The sequence below is a fragment of the Dama dama genome, chromosome 4 (assembly GCF_033118175.1).
Source record: "Dama dama isolate Ldn47 chromosome 4, ASM3311817v1, whole genome shotgun sequence".
In the NCBI taxonomy this organism is placed as follows: domain Eukaryota; kingdom Metazoa; phylum Chordata; class Mammalia; order Artiodactyla; family Cervidae; genus Dama; species Dama dama.
The window spans coordinates 56226599-56234096 of record NC_083684.1 but is presented as its reverse complement, the minus strand read 5'-3'; the positions used below and the strand labels follow the sequence as shown (position 1 = coordinate 56234096).

The 7498-nt window shown below is 45.3% G+C and overlaps 1 long non-coding RNA gene across 1 annotated transcript; it reads left to right on the top strand.

The window, feature by feature from the left end:
- The first annotated feature begins 209 nt into the window (after positions 1-209).
- On the top strand, positions 210-5208 carry LOC133054429 (uncharacterized). The gene is made up of 3 exons (XR_009692445.1): positions 210-2787; positions 2914-3024; positions 4623-5208. It is a non-coding gene; the product is annotated as an uncharacterized LOC133054429 (long non-coding RNA).
- The last annotated feature ends 2290 nt before the right edge of the window (positions 5209-7498 follow it).

Genomic DNA, 7498 nt, shown 5'->3' with positions numbered 1-7498 from the left:
AACAAATAATTATTTCAGAAGTGAATCTTAGTAAACACTAACCTTAATTAAGAAAACTAGGATTTAATATTCGATGCGACAAGTTTTTTTCCAGATTTCAGAAAAGAGTTTTCCGGAACCAGCAGTGACGCACCTTTTGATGATTCTCTGAAACGTGGAAGGCATTCTTTGGAATGATTCAGAGGCTGCTCCTAGGCCCCCGTAAGTTAAATCATGCCAGAGGGAGGGACAGTGAAAGAGACAGAGAAGACAAGCTGAGGAATCTGCTGTTCAATCCTGCTGGGAGGTGGTGGCCTGGGGAATGGGCTCAATGTTTTGCTTGAACCAATATGGCACATACAGTGCACGGAAGTTGTCTTAGGGGCAGAAGCTCTGATAGCCTGATCTGTTCCGTGACTCCCCGTATTCTGCCACGGGTGTCTTCTAGCGGCAGGCACCCTAGTGGCTTTTTAATGCCTGACCCATGCCAACACAATGTTGATTTGCCTAGTCCTCGGTTGGAAAGGAGTCAAAAAGAGAGCCCCTCACCCATTTGGGTGGCAACTACTGGGGCACAGTGAGCAGCGGGCCTTTGGGACACACCAGAGGGTAACCCTGGCCGGAGTTCCTCAGTTGCTTCCACAGCCACTCGCCTGTTCGCAGAGGGCCCAAGGAAAAAGACAAGAGGAGAGGAGACTGGGGGAGAGCCCCCGAGAGCAATCCCCACATAGGCCACCAAATGTTGAGGCGGTGTGAGCCTGGGTTGGGAAAGAATTTACAGACACAGAGCACTTCGGAAGGGACTGAGTTTCTTAAGAACAAAGAGCAGGGATAGAGTGGGCACTGCGATCATAGCTGGCTGTCAACTCCTGACAGTCAGGAGAGTTGACAGTGTTCATGAGTTAACAGCCAACTTGTATATCCTCAAGACATAAAAATTCCTGCTAGAAGGTTGGCGTTAGGTGACTGGTTGGGATGCTATGGGGTGTTTACTGGAGTGGGCACCTTTGCTTAATTGGGAGTCAGGAGGGTTGTTGGTGATTATCAGGGGCTTTTGACCAGGCTACAGAGGGGTTCAGGCCGCTTTGGTGGAGACCTTGGTTCTGCGCTCGCTTCTGCAGCCTTGGTGCAAGACCTCACACACGTGGCCTGGGGCAGGACTCAACAAGTTCCTCTTTTTAAATATTTGTTTATGCATTTGGCTGTGGTGGGTCTTAGTTGTGGCACACAGGCTCTAAAGCTCGCAGGCTCAGTAGTTGCAGCTCACAAGCTTAGTTGCTCCCACCTGTGGGATCTTAGTTTCTCGACCAGGGATGGAACCCACGTCCCCTGCATTGCAAGACTGATCCTCAACCACTGGACCACCAAGGAAGTCCCACAAAGGAAGTTCTTGATGGACCTCGGAGTGTCCCATTAATGCCTAATCTCAATGTTAATTCTGAACGGCGTCTTACCCCAGAGAGGGCTGAGAGCCTTTTCTGCCTGCTGTTCCACTCCCCACTGGAATCACCTGGATAATTGCCAGCAGTCGTCCTTAGTCAGGGATTTCCCAGGTGGTGGAGTGGTGAAGAGTCCACCTGCCAATGGAAGGAAACTCAAGAGATGTGGTTTCGATCCTGGATCAAGAAGCTCCCCTAGAGGAGGGAATGGCCGCCCACGCCAGTTTCCTTGCCTGGGAAATCCGGTGGACAGAGGAGCCTGATGGGCCAAGTCCATGGGGTCACATGGACAGAGGAGCCTGGCAGGCTACTTTGTGTCAGACACACACTCACACACGCTCTGCCTGTCTCTGTCTCTCTCTGTCTCTTCGTGTGTCTCTCACTGTATCTCTCTGTCCCTCTGTCTCTTTCTCTGTGTGTGTCTCTCAATGTATCTCTCCCTGTCTCTCTCTCTCTCTGTCTCACTCTGTCTCCCTGTCTCTCTCCCTCTGTCTTTCTCTTCTGATCTGAGTAGGGGGAGGATTGTGCCCAGGAAAACATTCGCTTCTCATTGGAGACGCAGCAGATGCTCCCTGCAGACGCAGACGGTGTCTCTGATGCTGCAGCTGGTGTGGTGATGGCGTCTCTGTGGGCAGAGCGGGTCTCAGGACCCTGTCCCTGTAACTATAGACTCAGGAGCCCCTGGTCCATCCTGCGTAACTCTTACCTGCACAGAACTCTGGAGCAAAGAGCAGTCAGGGGAGTGCTTCTTTATGCTCCATCTCTGAGCAAAAAACAGAGGGGGTCTCCAATAGGAGAGAACCCTGGAGCTGTGTTTGTGCACTGACATTGTTCAGGACACGTGCTGACCCTGCCAGCTGACCACACCCCGGCTCCGGCTGGATGGAGGGGTGATTGGGCAGCAGAGAGTGGGGTTTCCAGTGGGGCTTTACTGAGCAAAAATTCAAGTGAGGTTGTTTTTGGCTAACATTTTATGGGATTTATTTTATGGGATTTATGGGATAACATTTTATGAGTTTTATGGGATTTATTGAAGGTACCATATAAAACCTGGCTTTCTGGAATCCCTGAGAATTTGCAGGTATTCATAATTCAGAGGAGAGCTCAGAACGAATAAATGTCTATATTTCCTCTGTCTGTCGTGGGAGATGCTGGGGAGGAGAAGGTGGGGAGGCGCCCTGTGTGCAGACGCTGAGGGGGGAGCATCCGTGGTAAGGAGAGCAGAGCTCACCCTCACACGGCTCTCAGTGTGTTAGGAAGACAATGGACAAAGGGGTAACAAACAAAACAAAGTATGAATTTTGTTTTGAGAGGAACAGAGCGGCTTGGTCCTGCTGATTGAGGATGACCAGCAGCTGTGTCCGGGCAGGTGAAGCCCGCTGGGCTGGAGCTGGGGAAGGAGGGAGGAGAGTGAAGTGCTGGGAGGGGGGTTCCAGGAGGAGGGAGAATGTGAATCGCTGTGATGAAGCCAAAACGTGTTTCTTGCTTTTTCGAGGGAAATTAATTCAACCGGATCTAGAGAGGAAGGGAAGCCAGGATGGAAGTGAGCTGCTGAAAGTCTTAGGTGCCTGACGGAAGCTTGCCCTCCCCCGTGTCCCTACCAGTGGTAAGTGATGAAATACTTTCTTTTGAAAGTGGAAAAAAACTCTTGGTTTCACTGATCTGTTTTTTTTTTTTTTTCCTGGTCTTTATTTCATTTAGTTCTGCTCTGATTTTTAATATTCCTTTCTTTCTGCTAACTTTGGGCCCAGTTTCTTGTCTTATTATCATTCCTTGAAGAATAAAATTAGCTTGTTAAGTATAAAGTTAACCTGTTAACAAGTTAGCTTGTTAATTGAGATCTTTCCTTTATAGGAAATGTTCTTTATTTTAAATTTTAGGAAAAAATTTCCAAACTTCTCATTATCAGTAAATAGAGATAAAGCATGTAATACAGGGCTAAAATAATACCCAGAGAACCTTATTTTGTCTAGAAATAAATAACAGTAAAATGCTGTTTTCTTTCTGGATTTTTTCCCCCCCAAACCTAATTAGTTCACCTTGAAAAACATTTTGTATTCTAATTTGTATTGATGTTGGAACTCTATATAAGAAAGATCGTGCTGTTATTGAAAAATAAAAAAAACAAGTTTAATATGTAGCCAGTTTTTACTGTAGTGGTGAGTTCTGTCAGGTATATTCTTACTGTTATGCCATAGAGTAGCAGTCCCCAACATTTTTGGGACTGGTTTTGTGGAAGACAGTTTGTCCAGGGACTGGGGAGGGGGATAATTTCTGGATGATTGAAGTGCATTCACAACAACTGGAAAAACTGTGCTCATGGGCATTTAATATTCAACAATTAATAGTCACTTAATTTTTACCATGCTGAGGGTTTTCTTTTTCTTTCTGTTCATGATTCCTCTTGCTGAGCAAATGCTTTTAAAGTCAATGAGGTCTTTCATTTGTTTAGTTTTGTTTTGTTTTGCATTACTCTAAGAGGTAGACCAAAAAAAGTGATTTATGTCAAAGCATATTATGCCTATATTTTCCTCAAGAGATTTAGATTACTGGCCCTCTAGTTAGCTCTTTAATCAGTGTGGAGTTTCTTTTTCTCTCTCGGAGTGTCCTAATTTCATTCACTTTTTACTTGCGAAAGCTCCCCGCTGTTCTGTGTACTGGCTGTTAACAATCGACATTGCCAGCATCACTGTAGGAGGGTTCCCTTCTCTCCACAACCTCCCCAGCATTTATTGGTTTTAGACCTCTTGCCGATGTCCGTTCTAACCTGTGTGAGGTGATACCTCATTGTAGTTTTGATTTGCATTTCTCTAAGATTTCACCATGTTGAAATATGTTCATGTGATTTTTTAGAAAACAGTGAGAGTAAAACTGACCTCCCGAGATCGTCCTCTTGACTGTCTGCTGTGTTTTGAATCCTTTCTCCGTTACCAACCCAAGGACATTTATTGAGGGCTGGTGTATTTTACTTACAGCCCCACAGACGTGATGCCTATTAAGTGCTCATGAGAACAGGTTTTTCAGTTGTTGTTACCAAAAGTGGCCACTAGGAGACAGCACTTCTCAAGGTTACACTGTTTTTTTTCTTTTGTAATTTAGCATTCATTTTCTAATGGAGAAGAGCTGATTTCCGATGTTGTGTTTGTTATAGGTATACAGGAACTTGGTTTAGTTATACATGAAGGTTTATCTGTTTTTTTTCAGATTCTTTTCCCATATCGGTTCCTTCCAATGTGTTCAGTAGACTTCTGTGTGCTATTCACTAGGTCCTTTTGGAGTATCTGTTTGATAAGTACTATGTATATGTTGGGAGGGATTGGGGGCAGGAGGAGAAGGGGACAACAGAGGATGAGATGGCTGGATGGCATCATCGACTCGATGGACATGAGTTTGAGTAAACTCCGGGAGTTGGTGATGGACAGGGAGGCCTGGCGTGCTGCGATTCGTGGGGTGGCAAAGAGTTGGACACGACTGAGCGACTGAACTGAACTGAACTGATGTATATGTTAATCCCAATATCTTAATGTCTCCCTTCCCCTACCTTTTTAAAAAATAATCATAAGGGGTTTTCTAAGTCTGTGTGTTTCTGTTTATAAATTAGTTCATTTGAATAAAATTATAGATGCCACCTGTAAGTGACAAGACATTTCTCTTTCCCTCTCTGACAGACTTCACCCAATATGATAAATCTCTTGGTCCATCCATGCTGCGGTCAATGGCATATTTTTGTTCTTTTTCACGGCTGAGTGTATTCCAGTATATGGAGGACTAGTTACTCTTCATTTCTCTATGGATGGACATTTTGGTTGATGCTCTGTCTTTGATATTGTCATAGTGCTGCCCTGAAAAGAGGGGTGCACGTGTCATTTAAAATGAATCTTCCTTCCGGATCTAAGGCAAGGGGTGGGCTTGTCAGATCATGTGGTAACTCTATAGTTAATGTCTTAAGGAACCTCCATACTGTTTTACTGCACCCACACATTTACTTCCCCGCCCACAGTGTAGGAGGATTCCCTGTTCCCCTAGCCTTCAGGAAGTTTAATCTTTGTAGATCTTTGAGAAGATGGACATTCTGAGCCTGTGAGGTGATACCTTGTTGCCATTTTGATTTGCATTTCTCCAGTAATTGGTGATGCTGAGCAGCTTTTTTGGTGCTTTATGCCCACCTGGATGCCTTCTTTGGACAAACGTCCATTTAGATCTTTGGCCCATTTTTCTATTGGGTTGATTGTTTTTTCAGTATTGAGCTGCATGAGCTGTTTGCATGTTTTGAAGATAAATTCCTTGTTTCTAAATTCAGTTGCAAACATTTATTCCCCCCAGTCCAAGGTTTTTTAAAGTTTGGTTTATGGTTTCCCTTGACATGCAAAAGCTTTTGAGGTTAGAGGCTCTTTTGTTGAGTTTTGTTTAATTTTTCATTATTTTAAAAGTGGATCTGTTAGGAGAAGCACACTGACTGAAACCGCCCACCCTGGCCAGGCACCATAGTAACCATTGCCATGAGTTGTTTTATGACAGGAGGTCCTGGTAAGGAGCAGGGAACTTATAAGCCACCACCAACCAGGAGAGGTCAGGAAAGGTCCAAAGGATACACCACATGTCCAACCACCTCCCAGAATCCTTCTCTCTGGCATCCATCTGGGCTGAAGAAGGCGTGCATCACCGAAGGACTCTGGGTCAGAATGATCGGCTAAAGACAACCCGGAAACTAATCCCATCACCGTAAAACCCGAGAGTGCAGGCCATGTGACAGAGCTGTTCTCCTGGGTTCCCTTCCCCCGCTGCTCTCCACCCGGGTGCCCTTTCCAAAGAAAATCTCCCGCTTTGTCAGCACGTGTGTCTCCTGGGACAATTCATTTCCGAGTGTTAGACAAGAGCCCAGGTTCGGGTCCTGGAAGGGGTCCCCCTTCCTGCAACAGATCCAAAAGGGCTTGCTGCAATTTATGTCAAAGTGTGTTTTCCCTCTAAATCCCTCAAGAGGTTTAGAGTAATTGGCCCTCAGTTTAGCTCTTTGGAGTTCTTTTTTTCTGTAGGGAGATAGGGAGTGTCATAATTTCATTCACTGTTCTCTTGTTTAAGGAACCTCCACCGTCTCCTCTCTATGGACTCTTAACGATTTACATTGACAGTGCAGGAGAATTCCCTTTTCTCCAAAACCTACCAGCATTTATTGTTTGTGGACTTTCTGACATAGGTCATTTTGACTAGTGTGACGTGATTCCTTGTTGTAGTTTTGATTTGCATTTCTATAAGATTTTAGTGTGTGGAGGCTTTTTATATGATTTTTAAAAAATAACAACAAAACAGTGTAAAACTGACCTGTGGAGATTGGCCTCTTGGCGTCTGCCCTCTTTTGAATGCTTTTTCCAGGACCTACTTGAGGACATTTGTTGAGGACAGGTGTTTTTTCCTTACATTCTTGCTGGCCTGGTCAGTGTCCAAGTGAAAGTGAAAGTCGCTCAGTCATGTCTGACTCTTTGCGACTCCATGGACTATACAGTCCATGGAATTCTCCAAGCCAGAATACTGGAGTGGGTAGCTGTCCCCTTCTTCAGGGGATCTTCCCAACCCAGGGATGGAACCCAGGTCTCCCACGTAGCAGGTGGCTGAGTGTCCAAGAGCAGAGGTTTTTCAGTTGCTGATACAAACGTGGCCCCAAGGGGGCAGCATTTCTCCCTGCTCCAGCTGTGTTTTTTGTCTTGGTTTAGCGTTTCTTTTCTATTGAAGTAGGGTTGATTTCCGATGTTGTGTTTGTTTTAGGTACAGAACTTGGTTTTGTTATACATGAACATATATCCATTTTGGGGGGAGGAGGTCTTTTCCCATATAGGTTCTTTCAATGTATTCAATCAGTTCAGTTCAGTTCAGTTGCTAAGTCGTGTCTGACTTTTGCGACCACATGGACTGCAGCAGGCCAGGCTTTCCTGTCCATTACCAGCTTCCGGAGCTTGCTCAAACTCAGCTCCGTGGAGTCTGTGATGCCCTCCAACCATCTCATCCTCTGTTGTCCCCTTCGCCTCCTGCATTCAATCTTGCCCAGCATCAGGGTTTTTTCAAATGAGTCAGTTCTTCACATCCGA